The sequence below is a fragment of the Ovis canadensis genome, chromosome 9 (assembly GCF_042477335.2).
Source record: "Ovis canadensis isolate MfBH-ARS-UI-01 breed Bighorn chromosome 9, ARS-UI_OviCan_v2, whole genome shotgun sequence".
NCBI lineage: Eukaryota > Metazoa > Chordata > Mammalia > Artiodactyla > Bovidae > Ovis > Ovis canadensis.
In genome coordinates, this window is record NC_091253.1 from 99,656,351 (window position 1) to 99,679,030 (window position 22,680).

A 22,680-nucleotide genomic window follows, 5' to 3' on the forward strand; every position below is an offset into this window, starting at 1 on the left:
GGCTTCCCTGCTTAGGGGTCTCTTCCTTATGCTCTGCCTTGCAGCCCAGTTCTCGCCTGTGTATGAAGCTCCCTTTACTTCTTGCTCCTCCCCTCTGCTCCTCCCCACCCCACCCCCATCTTCCCGCTGCCTTGCCCAGGCCGACACTTGTCTTTAGGGAATCAGAGTTCTTGTACTGAAATTGTGTTTTCACATCTCTATCTTCCTTGAAAGCCACAAGCTCCTTGAGATAGAGTGCTATTTGGCAGGTAACAGAAACTTGAGACATATTTGTTGAATAAATGAACGGATGAGTAAATGAATTTGATATATGCAACTGTAAAAATGTCTTCATGAAGTCAGAAAGAAAACAACAACCCTGTGATCTGGAGATTTATTGGAATGACTGATTCTCCGTGCTGTGGGGATCAAGGCAGCAGGGAGAGGGATAAAAACGCACCCACTCAGGTCTCACTCGTCACAGGCACATGGACCAGCTGTCCTAATACGCTTCTGGCTTTTTACAGACAGGACAACACAATTCAGAGGAAATTTTCCATGACATTAAAGAATATCATGAAAGCTGCGGTACAGCTGGTGCGAGGAGCGAAAATAAACTCAGTGATTTAATACAAACTGTCACTAACTTTTTCCAGAAAAGAAGCATTGCACAGGTGTTCACTGAGAACGGTGCGGCCTGCTCGGGCCGGGATCCGCGTCTGAGTCGTCTCGGCTTCCCCGACAGTGCCCACCGTGCGTGTGCATGCAGTAGGGGTTTGCTAAATGCACGAAGGAAGGACTCGGGGGACCCAAATATAAAATCGGGCCCTATTTTACAGAGGCGTTGGGTAAATGATTTAAAGAGTGATAGACATTGTCCTACTTTCTGGATTATGGTACCAAAGCGATAAGGATGCTGTTGAGAGATTTTTCATTCACGTATATAAAATGTGGTCAATAAAAATGAAAAGGGAATGTCTGTTAGTGCCAGAACCACGAGAAAGGAAAATGAATCCAAGACTGCTGTTTCCTCTCTGGCCAAAGGTATTTTGCAACGAAGCTTCCTTGTGTGTTAGAAGCAGCCTGTTCCGGAATCATGTGTCTGCTGCTCTGCTGTGTCTTGTTAACTCTTCATAAAGAATGAAGCCTGGGACACAGGGCGGGAATCAGTGAGGCTTTCTAATATGTTCCAGTGAGACCCTATCTGTTTTCAGTCCCTCAACCATGGATTTTTCTCTTTTTTTGCACCTAAATCTTTCTCTCATCCAACTACCTACTTTTAATTTTGCTTGAAATAGAAATTGAAATTATTCCACAGATATTCAGTGAACACCTACTCTGTGCCAGGTTCTGATCCAGGCCCTGGGACACAGCAGGGTTCCTCATCTCGGGAGTGTGCAGTCTAACCCTGCAAGACCAAAGATAAACTATCAGTACATCGCGGGCCTGGGGGAGTAAGAATTTTGGAGGAGCAGAAGGCAGAGGCCCTGAGACTGAAGGAAGAAGAGCTCTCTGACACGAGGTTACAGGGCTTTCCTGGTGGCTCAGATGCTAAAGAATCTGACTACAATGCAGGAGACCCAGGTTCAATTTCTGGGTCAGGAAGATCCCCCACTCCAGGATTCTTCCTTGGAGAATTCCATGGACAGAGGAGCCTGGCAAGCTAAAGTCTACGGAGTTGCAAAAAGTTAGGCACGACTGAGTGGCTAACACTTCACTAGAAAAGGCAACTACTAGGAGGTAACATTTTCCTTTGTTTTATCCCATTTTTCACTTGCCATGTCCAGACGATTGCCATGAAATCTAGCTGATGTGAGTCTGATGTTGATAGCTATTTATTACTACCTCATAGACACCTGTAAAGGTCTTACTGAATCTCAGACTTCCTATTCTCCAAGTGTTGTGGGAAGCAGTGGGGTCTTGGAGAAGACAGAGCTCCCCTGTCTTTGTTGCATGTAAGACAAAGTACATACCACTCCTTAAAGTGTTGAAGAATATTTCTATTTACCAAGCAGCTTGATGAGAAAGCACAGCTTAATGCATCCAGATTAAAAAACCAGCCCTCTAGGAAAGAATGAAAATTGTCAGCTCCTGACAATTGCCTTTGTAAATCAGTGCTCTCCTTTTCATGGAAGGACGTAGCATTCCAGAAGCGCAGTAGGAGTCCACTCTGGTATTTCCCACTTTGAAAACAGGGGGTGGGGGCGGGGGAGACCTTGTCCACCTGAGAGATGAGTTGTGCTCAGGAAAAAAATTAGGTTGATTCAAAATAACTCCAACCTACTTGCCATATAACTCCACTTTCTTTCTAGGTTTGACTCTTTTGCCATTTCACTTGGGTAGTTAGTTATAGATTGAAGAAATTAAGATTAACCTTTATGATTTAAATGTCTCAATCTCTACGCCAAGTATGGTCTACAGTTTGCAACATCCTCATGAGAAATAGTGGAACTCGCCAAGCAGAGCGTCTGTGTTTAAACAGACTTACTCCAGAAATTCTCCTGCCAATCACTTTCTGAAGCTGGGGTGCTAGTCCAACCTGGAATTTACTTTCTTCTCGGTCCCCGTGTTCTACTATTATTCAGTTCAGTTCAGTTCAGTTCATTCGCTCAGTCATGTCCGACTCTGCGACCCCATGAATCGCAGCAGGCCAGGCCTCCCTGTCCATCACCAACTCCTGGAGTTCACTCAGACTCACGTCCATCAAGTCGGTGATGCCATCCAGCCGTCTCATCCTCTGTCGTCCCCTTCTCCTCCTGCCCCCAATCCCTCCCAGCATCAGAGTCTTTTCCAATGAGTCAACTTTACTTTAGCATCATTCCTTCCATGTAACAAAACACTCCAAAACATAGTAGCTTAAAGCACGCAACTGTTTCCTTATCTCTACTATTGCTGGGGGACGGCTCTCTGTGAACAGGGGCCCTGCAGGAAGCGTCTGGCTCAGGGTGCTCAGGTGGTTGCCGACAGTGTCTGAATTGGAGAAGCAGGGGCAGGAGCAGCTGGGGTTCTGGTCACGTCACCCTAAGTCTTCAGAGCTTTCCCGTGGTGGGCGAGGCTGGGCTTCCTCACAGCGTGGCTGCTCTGAGGCAGTGGGCCTCTTGCAGGGGCATTTAGGGTTCTGGCAGGAGTGTTCCAGCTCACAGGGAAAGCTGACCCAACCTCAGAAGTCACCCAGTGTCATTCTGCTTCATTCCAGGGCCTCCGTGTTTGTCACAACCCTGCTCAATTTCAGGACTGAAGGGGGAGTTGCAGGTCCCTAGGGGAGCATTTGGGACGGGACAGAATAATCTGCAAACCTATTTTAGGAGGCAGGCAACTTCTGATGGAATGAAACTGTGGCCGCTCCCGTTCGTAGTGAGAAACTAGAAATAAGCAGTCAAGAGGGCCCGGACACCAGGTCAATGAAACGCTAAAGGGCGAAAGGTAAACCCTCTACTGCTTTTTTTCACATGGGGATAAGAATACCAGAGTTATTTTTAACAAAATAGAAATGTGATTTTTTTTCCTTTTAGTACTGCCATGTTTTATTCTGTGATGAAACATGATCCCACTCTTTCAAACGCTGACAGTAGACCTAAAAAAACCCACAAAAGTTGATTTTGATAAGTTTTATCCTCTGCTTGAAAGAAGAAGAAAAACCTCAGACATCTTATCTCACAGTCACAAGAGGAATGTGAGAAAGCTGTATAGGTTATGCAGTGCTGAAACTGGGGCTTGAATTTCTGGCTTATACTTCTTACTTTGTTATTTTAAAAATGGTTTGGTTCTAGTGGGGGCTGATTGGAAGTATAATGGAAGCCACATGTTCCTGAGCTAGAAATTAATATGAGCTAGTTTTCAGATGTGGGATTCTGCCAGCTGAGAAATGAATTGTGATTCAGAATTATTCATTTCTTTTTCCTCCTATGTAAACATTTTAGCCCTATTCATAACTGTATCCCAGATGACTTGTAGCACACAATGCTGTGGTTTCAAATTTATTAATGGATGACGATTAATCTACTCTTGACCTCGACTTGCGGGGAACTGGTATTTATTGTCTCTTTCGTTCCGTTATGATTTTGAACACGAGCTCTCATTCAGGGGTTCCCAGGAGAAAGCATACTCGTTCACAACTAATGATACCCTTGGATTCGTCTCAGGCCCCAATGTATTTTCAAAGTTAGCGCAGTATTTACTTTCATCTTTTCAAACCATCTTTCCAATATGGCTTTAAAATCTGCGTTGTGTGTATGTGTTATTTGAATGGAGGAGAATGTCTCCAGTGGGTGTGAAAACGTGTAGAAACATGCCCCTCATTTCTCATTCCCCTTGCTGTATTTCAGCAATTCTGCTCTGCATCTCTAGAAAGACACTTGGAGCAGGGCTAAGGAAAGGATGCACCCCAAATGAGGGAAGGAAGTTGGTCCTTCCCTGTGATAAACGCCTTGGACTGAAAACTGCCTCGTGCGGTGTGATGGTGTTCAGAGCCTGTGCTCCTGCAGCAGATTACCCCAGCAGATCACCAACCCCCCGCAGACACCAGAGCCCATCACACTGAGATGGTGCGCTGAGAACAGAAGGCTTCCATCCCCCAAACCTCTTGTAAACAGAACACCTGGGCAGTTTGTTCTGCAGGGGCTGCCTGGAATTCCACTCGGAGAGCTTGACTCAGACGGCTCTTAGCACAGATGGTTTGTGGGATTTTTTTTCCTGATGCCAATGCAGTCAGACATTTTCTCAAAAAGAAAGTGAGAGCGTCACCAGCAGTCATTTCTTCATTGTACCTTATTCAAGCTAAATTGTGTGCAGCCCAGATAATTTTTTTCAGATGCGCCTTCAATGACAGTTAGGGTGTCAAGGCAGGCTGGAAAGCAGCTTGTTTGTTTGTCACAAGATAGGTAGATAAAAGTAGCTTATACAACTCTTCAGTCACTATCAAGTTATTAGATTATTCCGGGTTAGATTGACATTCACAACTGTCTTTAAGTTGAACTGAAAGATCATTTCTCATCAAGTACCGCCCACAATTCCAAAACCAGAAATTACTTGCAGGGGTCCACTTCCGACAAAGACCTTCATCTTCATGTCTCCAGGAAAGAACCTGGCTTTCAGTAACTGTTATACAAACTTCAAATACACAAAAAAATTAGGCAGCTTGAAAAGAGCGGAAGAATGGCAAGTTTTATCTTCGGTGACCAGCCGGTGGGTGCTAACGCAGAAAGGCAGTGAACGGAGTTTGCAGAGAGGTAAGGGACAGACGGGAGGGTGAATACCGGGAAGTGAGGCCAGGGATGTTCCTGTCTGACTTCAGAAGCTTCGGTCACAAAAGCATTCAGGATGTTTGTTCATTTCCAAGGAGGACAAGCAAAATTAGAACACTTGAGTCAAAGAAACATCTAAAATCTGATGACTCACTTTCTCTTTCATTTGAATCAAAGCTCTGAGCCCAAATATGTGGCCTCAATACATCTAAATATGGCACTGGGGAAAGAAAACAGGTTCTCAAATAAAGTAACAAAAAGGTGAGTGGTAATTAGCAATTTCTTAAAGATCTCTATGTCTAAGGAAAGATCCTGTTAAGTTAGTCATTGAGAGTAACTGTTCGGTCTAGGCTTAGGGATCAGACTGTACGGTCAACACAGAGCCTGCCCCTTAGCGGTAGTCTGTGTTTGGACAGCTTACTGTTTTGTTCGCTTCATTCTCTTCATCTGTAAAATGAGAATACTAGGAGTATCCATCTCCTGGGAAGCTACTCCTTGAAAGAGTAGATTAATTAAGTAATAGATACACAGCACTGAACAAAGGTCCAGGTGACTAGTCAGTAAATGCTGAAAGGAATGATGATGAGGGCTTCCCTGGAAGCTCAGCTGGTAAAGAATCCGCCTGCAACACAGGAGCCCCCAGTTCGATTCCTGGGTCAGGAAGATTCCCTGGAGAAAGGATAGGCTACCCGCTCCAGTATTCTTGGGCTTTGCTGGTGGTTCAGATGGTAAAGAATCCACCTGTAATGCAGGAGACCTGGATTTGATCCCTGGGTTGGGAAGATCCCCTGGAGAAGGGAAAGGCTACCCACTCCAGTATTCTTGCCTGGAGAATCCCATGGACAGAAGAGCCTGGTGGGCTGTAGTTCATAGGGTCACAGAGTCGGACAGGACTGAGTGATTAAGCACAGCACAGCAAGGATGATGATGAGTTTCTTTTGTTGAAAAACTAATGTTCTTGGGATCCTAGGACCCAGAATCCTGAAGGATTCCAAATATGCTGGGTAATGAAATAATAGGTTTGCCTTTGATGTTTTTGTGACTTTAAAACAATAACAGGGTTTATCCAAGCTTGTTTTCCCTTTTAAATGAATTAGGTTATTGTATAACTAGATTAAAGTTAGTCAAAAGATTAACCATGTGTGAAAACCCCAGGCAATATTTCCCAAGGTCACAATCAGAAAATACCAGACTATAATCCTGCAAGGTTCCTGAACACGAATGAGGTGTATTAAAGATCCACGAATGAAGTGAAGAATAGGATTAACCACTTCTGGGGTTGAAGACGTTCTGTCTTGAGTGGAGACCCAAGGACAAAGAAGCCAAATACTTAGGCATAATGCCTCATACACTTAACTATCAAACAAGGACGTGAGGACAGCCCATTTCCTCCTTGGACATAGTTCCCACATGTTGCTACCCCTTCACACCTTTCAGCGCTCCTTAGCCAGGTTCTCGTCACTGTGGGATCAGATTCCTGCCATCGGCTAAATGTTTACCCTTTGGGAGATGATTTGTTTCATTACCCAGAAATCCAAGCTTAACTTCTGCTTTTAGTAGTGTGAGATAGTGAAAGTGAAAGTCGTTCAGCTGTGTTTGACTCTTTGTGACTCCGTGGACTATAGACTCCATGGAATTCTCCAGGCAAGAATACTGGAGTGGGTAGCCTTTCCCTTCTCCAGGGGATCTTCCCAACCCAGGGATCGAGCCCAGGTCTCCCGAATTGCAGGTGGATGCTTTACCAGCTGAGCCACAAGGGAAGCCCCAAAATACTGGAGTGGGTAGCCTTTCCCTTCTCCAGGGGATCTTCCCAACCCAGGGATCGAGCCCAGGTCTCCCGAATTGCAGGTGGATGCTTTACCAGCTGAGCCACAAGGGAAGCCCCAAAATACTGGAGTGGGTAGCCTTTCCCTTCTCCAGGGGATCTCCCAACCCAGGTCTCCCACATTGCAGGTAGATTCTTTACCAGAAAGCTTCGTAAACAATCAGGAAAAGCTTTTGAAAAGCAAATGTTTCATCTCCCCTTCCAGTCTTTAAATTTCACATCACTTTATACATTCAGTAGAAAATGCACTATGTGGTTATCAACATTGCAAAAGAATTTTCCTGTTTTCCTGAAGGCAATTCTATCTTGTTGCTTTTTACATCTAGTTACAGAATTATATATAATAAAAATGTGATAGTGAAAGTGAAGTTGCTCAGTCGTGTCCGACTCTTTGCGACCCCATGGAGCCTACCAGGCTCCTCTGTCCATGGGATTTTCCAGGCAATAGTACTGAAGTGGATTGCCATTTCCTTCTCCAGGGGATCTTTCCAACCCAGGGATTAAACCCAGGTCTCCCGCATTTTAGACAGACGCTTTACCATCTGAGCCACCAGGGATAAGTAGATATAAATTCAAAGTAATTAAATAAAAATTCTAACAAGAAATATTGTGGAATTTGGCAGGTTAAGTATAAAGTTCATCTTGGAAAACACAAGAATGATTAAGATTTCTTTTTTTAAGTAAGAAGTAATTTTATTTTCAATAGTAAAGTGTACTCAAGTTATAGTAATTGAAACAGTCTGCTATTCACGGGAAAATGGAACAACAGATCTGCTACTCCTAGTAGAGAGTTCAGAAACAGAACAATATTCATGTTGTTGCTGTTCGTTGCTAAGTCGTGGCCAACTCTTTGTGGCCCCACGGACTGTAGCACACCAGGCTTCCCTGTCCTTCACTATCTCCCAGAGTTTCCTCAAATTCATGTCCACTGAGTCAGTGATGCTGTCTAACCATCTCATTCTCTGCCTTCCCCTTCTCCTTTTGCCTTTAATCTTTCCCAGCATCGGGGTCTTTTCCAATGAGTTGGCTCTTCACATCAGGTGGCAGAAGTATTGGAGCTTCAAATTAGCATCAGTCCATCCAATAAATATTCAGAGTTGATTTCCCTTAAGATTGACTGGTTTCATCTTGCAGTCCAAGGGACTCTCAAAAGTCTTCTCCAGCACCACCATTCAAAAGCATTGGTTCTTCGATCCTCAGCCTTCTTTATGGTCCGGCTCTCACAGTTGTACATGACTACAGTATATGCATTGAAGTTTGCATATGATAAAAGCAGCATTTGATACAAGAGAGGAAAGCGTTAACTATTCAGTAAATGATTTTGTGCCAATGGCAATTCATTTTGGGGAAAAGGTAAATTATTTAAATCATAATAGACACAAAAATGAACTCGGGGTAGATTAAGCAGTTAAATTTTAAAGGTGTCAAAAATTAGAAGAAAATAGGGGATAAGTTTATAAATCTGAGGTGGGCAAAGTCTTTGAGTCAACATGCTACAGGCAAATGCAATGAAGAAAAATATTCACAGTTTAACTCTGTACAAAGTTCCTGGACCGTAGCAATGGTCAAGGGACAGAAACAGAGGAAATATGCATAACAAATATTTAAAAACAAACAAAAATTGGAGATTGTTACAAGAAGATGTGGGGAAATGAAGAGCATACAAACTATTTAAGTAGTTTTTAGAGAAATTTGGCAGTTTTTTATTAGAATAATTATCTATCCTAGAAAATTTTTCCCACATATGTGCAAAGCGGTATTCAAGAGTATTTCTTGTAGCATTTTTTTCTGGGAAGAGTGAGAATTGCTAAGCACCTCGGAACTGATGATTAAATTATGGTATATTCATAACTATGAAGCAGCTGAAAGAATAAGGAAGACCTACGCTTATGGCAGAAAGTGAAGAGGAGCTAAAAAGCCTCTTGATGAAAGTGAAAGAGAAGAGCGAAAAAGTTGGCTTAAAGCTCAACACTCAGAAAATGAAGATCATGGCATCTGCTCCCATCACTTCATGGGAAATAGATGGGGAAACAGTGGAAACAGTCTCAGACTTTATTTTTTTGGGCTCCAAAATCGCTGCAGATGGTGACTGCAGCCATGAAATTAAAAGACTTCTTACTCGTTGGAAGAGAAGTTATAACTAACCTAGATAGCATATTCAAAAGCAGAGACACTACTTCGCCGACTAAGGTCCGTCTAGTCAAGGCTATGGTTTTTCCAGTAGTCATGTATGGATGTGAGAGTTGGACTGTGAAGAAGGCTGAGTGCCAAAGAATTGATGCTTTTGAACTGTGGTGTTGGAGAAGACTCTTGAGAGTCCCTTGGACTGCAAGGAGATCCAACCAGTCCATTCTGAAGGAGATCACCCCAGGGATTTCTTTGGAAGGAATGATGCTGAAGCTGAAACTCCAGTACTTTGGCTACCTCATGCGAAGAGTTGACTCATTGGAAAAGACTCTGATGGTGGGAGGGATTGGGAGCAGGAGGAGAAGGGGACGACAGAGGATGAGATGGCTGGATGGCATCACCAACTCGATGGATGTGAGTCTGAGTGAACTCCGGGAGATGGTGATGGACAGGGAGGCCTGGCGTGCTGCGATTCATGGGGTCACGAGGAGTCGGACACGACTGAGCGACTGAAATGAACTGAACTGAACGCTTAGAGATAGGAAAATATTTTCACGATATATTAACTTAAAACATATTACCAAACAGTATAGTTTCATTTTTGTAAGCAAAACAAAATTTCACAAAATGAAACTGCATCGTACATGCACTTAGCTGTGCCTGTGTCCTCTCCATCTACCTAGAAAGTGGGCTGGGATGATACAAGCCAAATTGTCAGTGGTAGTTTTCCTGTAGTGTGTAAAGAAAAGGAAGCAAGATTAATGAAAGCCAAGGAGAATTGAGCTTTTCTGCGTTGGTACAGTTAAAATGTTTTCCAGTACAGCTTGTGAATTAACTTTCTGTGTGTGTGTTTTACTTTTTAATCTTCATTTTTTATTGAAGTATAGTTGATGTACAATCTTATGTAAGTTACATGTGTACAATATAGTAATTCACAAGTTTTAAAGGTTACTTTCCATTTGTAATTATTATACAGTATTGGTCGTGGTCCCTGTGCTGTACAGTGTATCCTTGTAGTTTATTTTATATGTAATAGATGGTGCCTCTCAATTCCCTACCCCAGTATTGCCCTCTCCTCACTGGTAATCACTGCTTTGTTCTCTATATCTGTGAGTCTGCTTCTTTTTATTATACTCACTAGTTCGTTGTATTTTTTCTTAGATTTCATAGAGAACTGATATCATACCGTATTGATCTTTCTCTGTCTGACTTATTTCACTTAACATAATGCCTTCTAAGTCTGTCCATGTTGCTGCAGATGGCAAAATTTCATTCTTTTTTTTTTTCTTTATGGCTAAGTATTCTGTTGTCTATACATACCACATCTTTATCCATTCCTTCTGTTGATGGACAGTTGTTTTCATATCTTGGCAATTGTAGATAATGCTGATACGAACATTGACATGTACATATCTTTTCAAATTAGTGGGGATTTGGGGGAGGATACACACTCGGGGTGGAATTTTTAGGCCATATGTTAGCTCTATTTTTAGTGTTTTGAGGAACCTTCATCCTGTTATCTACAGTGCTGCACCAATTTGCATTCCCACCAACAGTGTACAAGGGCTTCCTTTTCCCCGCATCCTCACCAACATGTGCCGTGTTTGTTTTGGTGATAGTCATTCTGACAAGTGTGAAGCGTATCTCACTGTGGTTTTGATTGTATCTCTCTGATAATTAGTGATACTGAGAATCTTCATATTACTGTTGGCCATCTGCCTTTCCTCTTTGGAAAAATGCCCATTCATTCTTCTGCCCATTTTTAAATAGAGTTGTTTGTTTTTTGTTGCTGTTGGATTGTAAGAGCTGTTTATATAGGTTGGATATTAACCCCATTTCAGTCATATCATTTGTGAATATTTTCTCCCCTTCAGTGGGTTGTCTTTTCATTTTGTCAATGGGGCTGAAGGTTTCCTTCACTGTGCAAAAGCTTTTAAGTTTTATTCAGTCCCATGTTAGAGAAGGCACTGGCAACCCACTCCAGTACTCTTGCCTGGAAAATCCCATGGACAGAGGAGCCTGGTGGGCTGCAGTCCATGGGGTCGAGAAGAGTCAGACACAACTGAGCGACTTCACTTTCACTTTTCACCTTCATGCATTGGAGAAGGAAATGGCAACACACTCCAGTGTTCTTGCCTGGAGAATCCCAGGGATGGGGGAGCCTGGTGGGCTGCCATCTATGGGGTCACACAGAGCAGACACGACTGACGTGACTTAGCAGCAGCAGCAGCAGAAGCTGTCCCATTTGTTTATTTTTGCCTTTTTCCCCCGTTGCTTTAAGACACAGATTAAAAAAAACATTGCATTTTATGTCAAAAAGTGTTCTGCCTACGTTTCCCTCTAGGAGGTTTCTGGTTTCACATTTAGGTCTTTAATGCAATTAAAGTTTGTTTCTGTGTTTGGTGTTACAGGATGTTCTAATTTTATTCTTTTGCACAGAGCTGTCCGGTTTTCCCAGCACCATTTATTGAAGAGACTGTCTTTTATCCCTTGTTTATTCTTGGCTCTTTTTTAAAAAAGCAGCAGAACTAAATATGATGAGCTAGCCCTAGGTAGAACGCTTCCCTCTGACTGAGGACCTGTCGGGTATCACCTCTCAGAGCAGGCAAAATGATGCATTGAGTCAGAGGCTTACAGGAAGACGGGCTTCACCTTTCTCGTGTTATTCCAGAGTCAGCCATCTCTGCTAGATGTGATAGCCTACATCTTGTTGTTTGCTTATAGTTAAGAAAGTACTTTGCCCGTTCTGTCTCATTAATTAACATTAACTAAGAGCTTGATGTGAGCCTCAGACAGGGAGAGGAAATTAGTAAGCTGGCTGAAGGGAAACAAAGGCTCTGGTAAACAAAAAGAGAAGCAACTTGTTGAAGACATTGGAGGAGAAGAAATGACAAGAATCAAGCAAGGAGGGTGATTAAAATAGGAGCCTTCTCGGTGAATGCAGTGACTTGGCTGGATGTCTGAACTCTGGATGTGTGCTCAGAGCCATGGGGTGATGACTAAGTCTAGCCTGGATTTCTGACTGGTGAGAAGATGCATCTTGCAAACGGAAAGGAGCAGTGCAAGGGATAGTGGCAATGACGTGCGTATATTCAGTGATTTACACCATCTTGAACAGAAATTTCGGCATAATGTTAAATACTTGGCCCCTCTTTGTATAGCAGCTGGTGTGGAAGTAGGGTCTGACTTTCCGTCTGCCCTGATCTAACAGGAGTGCCCGTGTACCGGGTGATGCGGACGTGTTCTCAGTCCTCGTTTGAGTTTGGTTAATACAACTTCTTTTTCTTTTAAATGGTTTTCTCCCTCCTTGAAAGGAGAGTGTCAGACTGGGCCAAACTGGGCCTTGGATTCCAAGTACGAAGTTGACTAGTAAAAGGGCAACTGAGTGAGGAGGGGAGGAAGCTTGGGACCTCAACTCCGTCCTTTGCCAACACTAGACCAGTCTAGTTAACAAGAATGGAGGGTGAAGTGTGTGATCTAAAGACCTTTGAATTCCCTCCCTCCAAGCTAAACCCTCCACACTTTCTCAGACTTTATCTGCTTGAGATCCATCTGTGTTAATTAGTTAATGCTCCTGGGAATCAATTTGATCCTAACATCTGGCTGAGGACAGATACCATGCTGAAAGTTATTATGATTGAAGAATTTAGGAAGTCAGGGTACATGTATTTTATGAGTCACTCCTTGAGACTAGAGCCAAGGGTTGGCACAGCTGTTGCTACACAGCAAGCATTTAACAAGCACGTGAATGAATGGACGAACTGAAGGGTTCTGAGGTTCAAAACGTGGTTTTGAGGGTCCAATGAGATATTTCAGGGTAGAAGATAAAACAGCCTCTACAGACTTTGGGGACAAGAGGAGCAGATTATTCAGAGGTCTGAACTGATTCTATTTATGGAAGTCCTCCTCCTCCTCGAATTTTTCCATTTCTCTCCTGATGCAATAGAAACACATTCTAGGACCAAAGGGAGGTTTCCCAGGTTTAGCCATGCTCCCAGTAGAGCTTTGTGTGTTTTTGAACACCCAAGAGTTCACCTTAAAGAGATGGGATTACCAGACCACCTTACCTGCCTCCTGAGAAACCTGTATGCAGCTCAAGAAGGAAGTTAGAACCGGACACGGAACAACAGACTGGTTTTAAATAGGGAAAGTAATATGTCAAGGCTGTATATTGTCACCCTGCTTATTTAACTTATATGCAGAGTACATCATGAGAAACGCTGGGCTGAAAGAAACACAAGCTGGAATCAAGATTGCCGGGAAAAATATCAATAACCTCAGATATGCAGATGACACCACCCTTATGGCAGAAAGTGAGGAGGAACTAAAAAGCTTCTTGATGAAAGTGAAAGAGGAGAGTGAAAAAGTTGGCTTAAAGCTCAACATTCAGAAAACTAAGGTCATGGCATCTGGTCCCATCACTTCATGGGAAATAGATGGGGAAACAGTACAAACAGTGAGAAACTTTATTTTTGGGGGGCTCCAAAATCACTGCAGATGGTGACTGCAGCCATGAAATTAAAAGATGCTTGCTCCTTGGAAGCAAAGTTATGACCAACCTAGACAACATATTAAAAAGTAGAGACATTACTTTACCAACAAAGTCCTTCTAGTCAAAGCTATGGTTTTTCCATTAGTCATGTATGGATGTGAGAGTTGGACTATAAAGAAAGTTGAGTGCTGAAGAACTGATGCTTTTGAACTGTGGTGTTGGAGAAGACTCTTGAGAGTCCCTTGGACTGCAAGGAGATCCAACCAGTCCATCCTAAAGGAAATCAATCCTGAATATTCATTGGGAGGACTGATGCTGAAGCTGAGACTCCAATACTTTGGCCACCTGACATGAAAAATTGACTCATTTGAAGAAACCCTGATGCTGGGAAAGATTGAAGGCAGGAGAAGAGGACGACAGAGGACGAGATGGTTGGATGGCATCACCGATGCAATAGACATGAGTTTTAGTAAACTCCAGGAGTTGGTGGTGGACAGGGAGGCCTGGTGTGCTGCATTCCATGGGGTTGCAGAGTTGAATGTGACTGAGTGACTGAACTAACTGAAGAGTTCATTATGATAGTAACTGTGCCCTTCTCTTAGAAAGGAACCTGGTCCAGGAATCCATGCAGGGACTTAAGACCTATTTAAATATAAGCACAAAAGGCATTTGAATGCTTGAAGTCTTAGAAAAAATTAAATTAAGGGTCTATTTCTATTTTTACTCAAAATCATTGAAATACAATTAACTGTATTAAACTTATCCATTGTAAGATTCTTTTCGGATACAACAGTCTTGATTTGTCAACTGCTTTGAATGATGGATAAAATCTGGAAAACGAGGCAATGGAAAAAGGGATGAATTTCAGGCTGCTTGTGTGGAAGGAGGTCTCGAAAGTTGGAAGACTCGACTCCAGTGATGACATTTGAAAGGATACAATGAAGGTAAAAGAAGTTAGGTTGATTTGTAACTGCAAAGACAGAAAAAAGGAAAGGCTGGAAAAAGGAAAGACTAAGAAATAGATACTGGCCTCAAGTCTCTATTTGATCTATGGATTAAAAAGGAGGCAAATAAATAAGCAGTTAGGGAAGAAAATGAACAGATGTATAGGAAAAAGTAGAGCTTTGGTCAAGGAAATAATAAGAGAAGATTTAGGAGAGAATCTTGGTAGCGCAGTCAACGAGATGGAGTCTTCCACAAACACTAGCTGTTTTGAATCAGTGCTAGAATTCTTAGCTCTCACCCAGTTTAATTCTTAACTGTGCACCTTTTAAAACTTTTTAAATTTTATATTGGAGTATAGTTGATTGACAATGTTGTGATAGTTTCAGGTACAGTACAGCAAAGTGATTCAGTATATCTATCCTTTTTCAAATTCTTTCCCCATGTAGGTTGTTGCACGATATTGAGCAGAGTTCTCTGTGCTACAGAGCAAGTCCTTGTTGGTTATCTGTTGTAAATAGAGCAGTTGTGTACCTGTCAATCCCAAACTCCCTAACTAACACTTCCCCAGACCCTTCCTGCCTAGGAACCATGTGTTAATTCTCTAAATCTGTGAGTCTCTTTCTGTTTTGTAAGTAAATTCATTTATGTAATTTATTTTTAGATTCACTGCATAGAAGTGATATTATACAGTATTTCTCTTCCTCTGTCTGGCTTACCCTACCCACCAGTGTTCCAAATATGATTTAAAATGATGCAGAGAGAGAGTTTCCTGGTGGCCTAGGGATTAGGATATAGCACTTTCACTGCCGCAGTCCAGGTTCAATCCCTGGTTGGGAACTAAGATCCCATAAGCCGAGTGGTGTGGCAAAAAATAAATAAATAAATAAATAAAATAGTGCAGATAGTAAGTTTTACTTTCCTTATATATGATCTAAGTGATATATTTTACATATTGACTTTCATTGGGGGTGTTTGGCCCTCAAATAATGAAATTAACGGATTTGGATTAGATACTTCCTAGAGCAACTATGCTAGAGGCAAATCAAAGATATTATGTTTAATTTTAGGAAAATACACTGTTTAAAATCAATCATTTTATTTTTTTCTAATTTATTCAAACCTTTATTATATAAGCTTTAGGTATATAGCATTGCAGTCCAACATATGCAGAATGATCATTACCCCAAGTCTAGTTACCATCCACCACCATGCAACTGGCCTCATTCACCTATTATATTTCATATTTCTTTGTTTAAAATTATAAGAAAAAGATAAATGCTAAAAAAACCTGACTATTTTAAAATGAAATAAATTTAAATGTCTAGTTTCTTGAAAATTTTAATTCACAGTTTATGCAAAAATCATTTTCATTTGGCTGCTGACTTGGTAAATATTTGGAACATAAATTCAAAGTATGGATACAAAGATTTTTTTTTTTTTAACACACTCTGTTTAAAGGGCTTTCCAGGTGGCTCAGTGGCAAAGAATCTGCCTGATGTGCAGGAGTTGCAATTTCCATCCCTGGGTCCAGAAGATCCCCGAAGAAGGACATGGCAACCCACTCCAGTATTCTGGCCTGGAAAAGCCCATGGACCTCTGTCAACATATGCAGACTGATCAAGTCTGTCAAGCCACAGTTCTAGGCGTCGCCACCAGAGTCTGACATGGCTTAACAACTAAGAACATGAACAAGCTTACTTCAATCCCTGAATTCCCTCTATCATCTGACTTCTACAGCTTAGTGATGGTTCCAAATTGACACAGAACCTCGATTTAGGTGACTTTATCTTGAGAGACTTCAGCATACCCCCACTTATTGGGCCTTTAGTAAACTTATGAATTGAATGCCGAAATGAGGAAAAGAGAGAAAACCTAGTTTAGTTGCAAAATAAACATCATCTTGGAGACAAACTGTCTAGTCATGGATTCTTTTTTTTTTTTTTAAGATTAAAAAAATATTAATCTCATGAATCTGGCTATGATGGATCTGGGGCATCAGCATCAAATATAAATTAAAAATTTGGCTTGCATTGTCTGTATGAGGCTGTTCGTTTATGTCAGGAATTTCAGTGTCTGCAAACAGCTCATTCAATTTCTTGGTTTTCGATTTAAAACATTTTCATTAGCTCTTGCTAATGATAAACACCGTTCTGCCTATGTTAGCCAGTTTTGGTCCTCCAAGACGCTAAGCAGGTGCTGAGACGGAATTAGGAACGCAAGAGATTTATCAGGGTAAAGTCTTGTGAAAGTTGAAGTAGAGAGAGACCAGAGTAGTCAGGGGAAAACAAAAGTAGAAGTAAACTGAAGTTGCTCAGTCGCATCCGACTCTTTGCAACCCCATGGACTATAGCCCACCAGGCTCCTCCATCCATGGAATTTTCCAGGAAAGAATACTGGAGTGATTGCCATTTCCTTCTCCAGGGGATCTTCCCAACCCAGGGATTGAACCCCAGTCTCCTGCATTATTGCAGGCAGACGCTTTACCATCTGAGCCACCAGGGAAGCCCGGAGTAGTCAGAGGGGGTCTCCAAACAGCATGCAGGTCTGACTTCGGAAGAAGATGGGATGTGGAGGCCTGGGCAGGAAGCGCCTTTGAGCACAGCCCAGCTCAGAGAAGGTCCTGCCTAGGCCAGGGGTGGCACCTGGAACAAAGATTGCCCGCTGGGCAGGAAGGGCCCAGTCCAGTCCTCCTACTGTGCTCAGACGTGGGGGGACCGTGCTGTCTCGGTCTGGATGCTGCAGCAGATACCGAGGAAGTGTCCACTGGGGGTGTCCACCGATGCGCTCTTTCTAGGTTTCTCTCTTGAAGGACGATCTGAACAAGGAGAACCCCAAGGCTGCCAGTGAGAAAGAAGAGCCCACAGGCAGGACAAGGAGCGGATTAACTGGAACCTTCTGGTTCAAGTCATTTTGTCTACTCCCTTGTGGTAGTTGCAATAATAATAATAATAATGATAATAACAACTCCCTTGGGTATAGCATGGTACAAATTACAAAGGGCTATAATGTAGTTATCTGGTTTTATTATTCTGATTTCACAAATGAATGGGGCTATGAGAGGTGAAGTAACACTGCCCCAGTTCATTCTTTATCAGAGCTAAGACTTTCTTCACTAGACCACAACTGTTTCACTTGCATGACAGATATAATCTCGGATACTTCATCTTGATTTTTCTTCTCTTGTACTTCCCTTGTGGCTCAGAAGGTAAAGCATCTGCCTGCAATATGGGAGACCTGAGTTTGATCCCTGGGTTGGGAAGACCCCCTGGAGAGGGAAATGGCAACCCGCTTCAATATTCTCGCCTGGAAAATTCCATGGACGGAGGAGCGTGGTGAGCTACAGTCTGTGGGGCAAAGAGTTGGACATGACTGAGCAACTTCACTCACTTATTTTCATAAAGTATAACATTGACAAAAAGTTAAATATAACTTACATGCACATTCTAGTGAATAATTATTAGGCAAGTACCTGTTTTACCTTTTTTGGGTGTTAGTTCTAAAAGGTCTTGTAGGTCTTCATAGAACTGTTCGCCTTCAGCTTCTTCAGCATTACTGGTTGGGGCATAGACTTGGATTACTGTGATATTGAATGGTTTGCCTTGGAAATGAACAGAGATCATCTGTCATTTTTGAGATTGCATCCAAGTACTGCATTTCAGACTCTTTTGTTGACTATGATGGCTACTCCTTTTCTTCTAAGGGATTCCTGCCTGCAGTAGTAGATATAATGGTCATCTGAGTTAAATTCACTCATTCCAGTCCATGTTAGTTCATTGATTCCTAGAATGTTGACGTTCACTCTTGCCATCTGTTTGAACACTTTCAATTTGCCTTGATTCATGGACCTAACATTCCAGGTTCCTATGCAATATTGCTCTTTACAGCATCGGACCTTGCTTCTATCACCAGTCACATCCACAACTGGGTATTGTTTTTGCTTTGGCTCCACCCCTTCATTCTTTCTGGAGTTATTTCTCTACTGATCTCCAGTAGCATATTGGGCACGTACTGATCTGGAGAGTTCCTCTTTCAGTGTCCTATCATTTTGCCTTTTCATACTGTTCATGGGGTTCTCAAGGCAAGAATGCTGAAGTGGTTTGCCATTCCCTTCTCCAGTGGACCACATTCTGTCAGACCTCTCCACCATGACACTCCTGTCTTGGGTGGCCCCACAGGGCATGGCTTAGTTTCACTGAGTTAGACAAGGCTGTGGTCCATGTGATTAGATTGACTAGTTTTCTGTGATTATGGTTTCAGTATGTCTACCCCCCTGATGCCCTCTTGCAACACTCACAGTCTTACTTGGGTTTCTCTTACCTTGGAAGTGGACAAAAGTAGGAAGTCAAGAAACACCTGGAGTAACAGGCAAATTTGGCCTTGGAATGCGGAATGAAGCAGGGCAAAGGCTAATAGAGTTTTGCCAAGAGAACACACTGGTCATAGCAAACACACTCTTCCAACAACATAAGAGAAAACTCTACACATGGACATCACCAGACGGTCAACACCGTAATGAGGTTGATTATATTCTTTGCAGCCAAAGATGGAGAAGCTCTATACAGTCAGCAAAATAAGACTGGGAGCTGACTGTGGCTCAGATCATGAGCTCCTTATTGCCAAATTCAGACTTAAATTGAAGAAAGTAGAGAAAACTACTAGACCATTCAGGTATGACCTAAATCAAATCCCTTATGATTATACAGTGGAAGTGAGAAATAGATTTAAGGGACTAGATCTGATACAGTGCCTGATGAACTACGGGATGAGGTTCATGACATTGTATAGGAGACAGGGATCAAGACCATCCCCATGGGAAAAGAAATGCAAAAAAGCAAAATGGCTGTCTGGGGAGACCTTACAAATAGCTGTGAAAAGAAGAGAAGTGAAAAGCAAAGGAGAAAAGGAAAGATATAAGCATCTGAATATAGAGTTCCAAAGAATAACAAGAAGAGATAAGAAAGCCTTTCTTAGCGATCAATGCAAAGAAATAGAGGAAAAGAAGAGAATGGGAAAGACTAGAGATCTCTTCAAGAAAATTAGAGATACCAAGGGAATATTTCATGCAAAGATGGGCTCGATAAAGGACAGAAATGGTATGGACCTAACTGAAGCAGAAGATATTAAGAAGAGGTGGCAAGAACACACAGAAGAACTGTACAAAAAAGATCTTCATGATACAGATAATCACGATGGTGTGATCACTCACCTAGAGCCAGACATCCTGGAATGTGAAGTCAAGTGGGCCTTAGAAAACATCACTATGAACAAAGCTAATGCAGGTGATGGAATTCCAGTTGAGCTGTTTCAAATCCTGAAAGATGATGCTGTCAAAGTGCTGCACTCAATATGCCAGCAAGTTTGGAAAACTCAGCAGTGGCCACAGGACTGGAAAAGGTCAGATTTCATTCCAATCCCAAAGAAAGGCAATGCCAAAGAATGCTCAGACTACCACACAATTGCTCTCATCTCACACGCTAGTAAAGTAATGCTCAAAATTCTCCAAGCCAGGCTTCAGCAATACGTGAACCATGAGCTTCCTGATGTTCAAGCTGGTTTTAGAAAAGGCAGAGGAACCCGAGATCAAATTGCCAACATCCGCTGGATCATGAAAAAAGCAAGAGAGTTTCAGAAAAACATCTATTTCTGCTTTATTGACTATGCCAAAGCCTTTGATGTGTGAATCACAATAAACTGTGGAAAATTCTGAAAGAAATGGGAATACCAGACCACCTAACCTGCCTCTTGAGAAACCTGTAGGCAGGTCAGGAAGCAACAGTTAGAACTGGACATGGAACAACAGACTGGTTTCAAATAGGAGAGGGGGTACGTTAAGGCTGTATATTGTCAACCTGTTTCAGTTCCGTTCAGTCGCTCAGTCGTGTCCGACTCTTTGCGACCCCATGAATTGCAGCACACCAGGCCTCCCTGTCCATCACCAACTCCCGGAGTTCACTCAGACTCATGTCCATCGAGTCGGAGATGCCATCCAGCCATCTCATCCTGGGTCGTCCCCTTCTCCTCCTGCCCCCAATCTCTCCCAGCATCAGAGTCTTTTCCAGTGAGTCAACTCTTCGCATGAGGTGGCCAAAGTACTGGAGCTTCAGCTTTAGCATCATTCCTTCCAAAGAAATCCCAGGGCTGATCTCCTTCAGAATGGACTGGTTGGATCTCCTTGCAGTCCAAGGGACTCTCAAGAGTCTTCTCCAACACCACAGTTCAAACGCATCAATTCTTCGGCCCTCAACCTTCTTCACAGTCCAACTCTCACATCCATACATGACCACAGGAAAAACCATAGCCTTGACTAAATGGACCTTAGTCAGCAAAGTAATGTCTCTGCTTTTGAATATGCTATCTAGGTTGGTCATAACTTTTCTTCCAAGGAGTAAGCGTCTTTTAATTTCATGGCAGCAATCACCATCTACAGTGATTTTGGAGCCCAAAGAAATAAAGTCTGACACTGTTTCTACTCTTTCCCCATCTATTTGCCATGAAGTGATGGGACCAGATGCCATGATCTTCGTTTTCTGAATGTTGAGCTTTAAGCCAACTTTTTCACTCTCCTCTTTCACTTTCATCAAGAGGCTTTTTAGCTCCTCTTCACTTTCTGCCATAAGGGTGGTGTCATCTGCACATCTGAGGTTATTGATATTTCTCCCAGCAATCTTGATTCCAGCTTGTGTTTCTTCCAGTCCAGTGTTTCTCATGATGTACTCTGCATAGAAGTTAAATAAGCAGGGTGACAATATACAGCCTTGATGTACTCCTTTTCCTATTTGGAACCAGTCTGTTGTTCCATGTCCAGTTCTAACTGTTACTTCCTGACCTGCATACAGATTTCTCAAGAGGCAGGTAAGGTGGTCTGGTATTTCCCATCTCTTTCAGAATTTTCCACAGTTTACTGTGATTCACACAGTCAAAGGCTTTGACATAGTCAATAAAGCAGAAATAGATGTTTTTCTGAAACTCTCTTGCTTTTTGCATGATCCAGCGGATGTTGGCCATTTGATCTCTGGTTCCTCTGCCTTTTCTAAAACCAGCTTGAACATCAGGAAGTTCACTGTTCACGTATTGCTGAAGCCTGGCTTGGAGGATTTTGAGCATGACTTTACTAGCATGTGAGATGAGTGCGATTGTGCGGTAGTTTGAGCATTCTTTGGCATTGCCTTGCTTTGGGATTGGAAAGAAAACTGACCTTTTCCAGTCCTGTGGCCACTGCTGAGTTTTCCAAATTTGCTGGCATATTGAGTGCAGCACTTTCACAGCATTATCTTTCAGGATTTGAAACAGCTCAACTGGAATTCCATCACCTCCACTAGCTTTGTTCGTAGTGATGTTTTCTAAGGCCCACTTGACTTCACATTCCAGGATGTCTGGCTCTAGATTAGTGATCACATCATTGTAATTATCTGGGTCGTGATGTACTCTATGCAGACTACATCATGAGAAACGCTGGACTGGAAGAAGCACAAACTGGAATCAAGATTGCCGGGAGAAATATCAATCACCTCAGATATGCAGATGACATCACCCTTATGGCAGAAAGTGAAGAGGAGCTAAAGAGCCTCTTGATGAAAGTGAAAGAGGAGAGTGAAAAAGTTGGCTTAAAGCTCAACATTCAGAAAACGAAGATCATGGCATCTGGTCCCATCACTGCATGGGAAATAGATGGGGAAACAGTGGAAACAGTGTCAGACTTTTGTTTTTTGGGGCTCCAAAATCACTGCAGATGGTGACTGCAGCCATAAAATTAAAAGATGCTTACTCCTTGGAAGAAAAATTATGACCATCCTAGATAGCATATTCAAAAGCAGAGACATTACTTTGCTGACTAAGGTCCATCTAGTCAAGGCTATGGTTTTTCCACTGGTCATGTATGGATGTGAGAGTTGGACTGTGAAGAAAGCTGAGCACCAAAGAATTGATACTTTTGAACTGTGGTGTTGGAGAAGACTCTTGAGAATTCCTTGGACTGCAAGGAGATCCGACCAGTCCATTCTAAAGGAGATGAGTCCTGGGTGTTCTTTGGAAAGACTGATGCTAAAGCTGAAACTCCAGTACTTTGGCCA

The 22,680-nt window shown here is 42.5% G+C and overlaps 1 long non-coding RNA gene across 1 annotated transcript in view; it reads left to right on the forward strand.

The window, feature by feature from the left end:
* Positions 1–1,083: 1,083 nt before the first annotated feature.
* Positions 1,084–22,680, forward strand: part of LOC138445999 (uncharacterized) — a 29,237-nt gene continuing 7,640 nt past the window's right edge. The window contains exon 1 of the long non-coding RNA XR_011259083.1: positions 1,084–1,719. This is a non-coding gene — a long non-coding RNA (uncharacterized lncRNA). The remainder of the gene's footprint in view (positions 1,720–22,680) is intronic.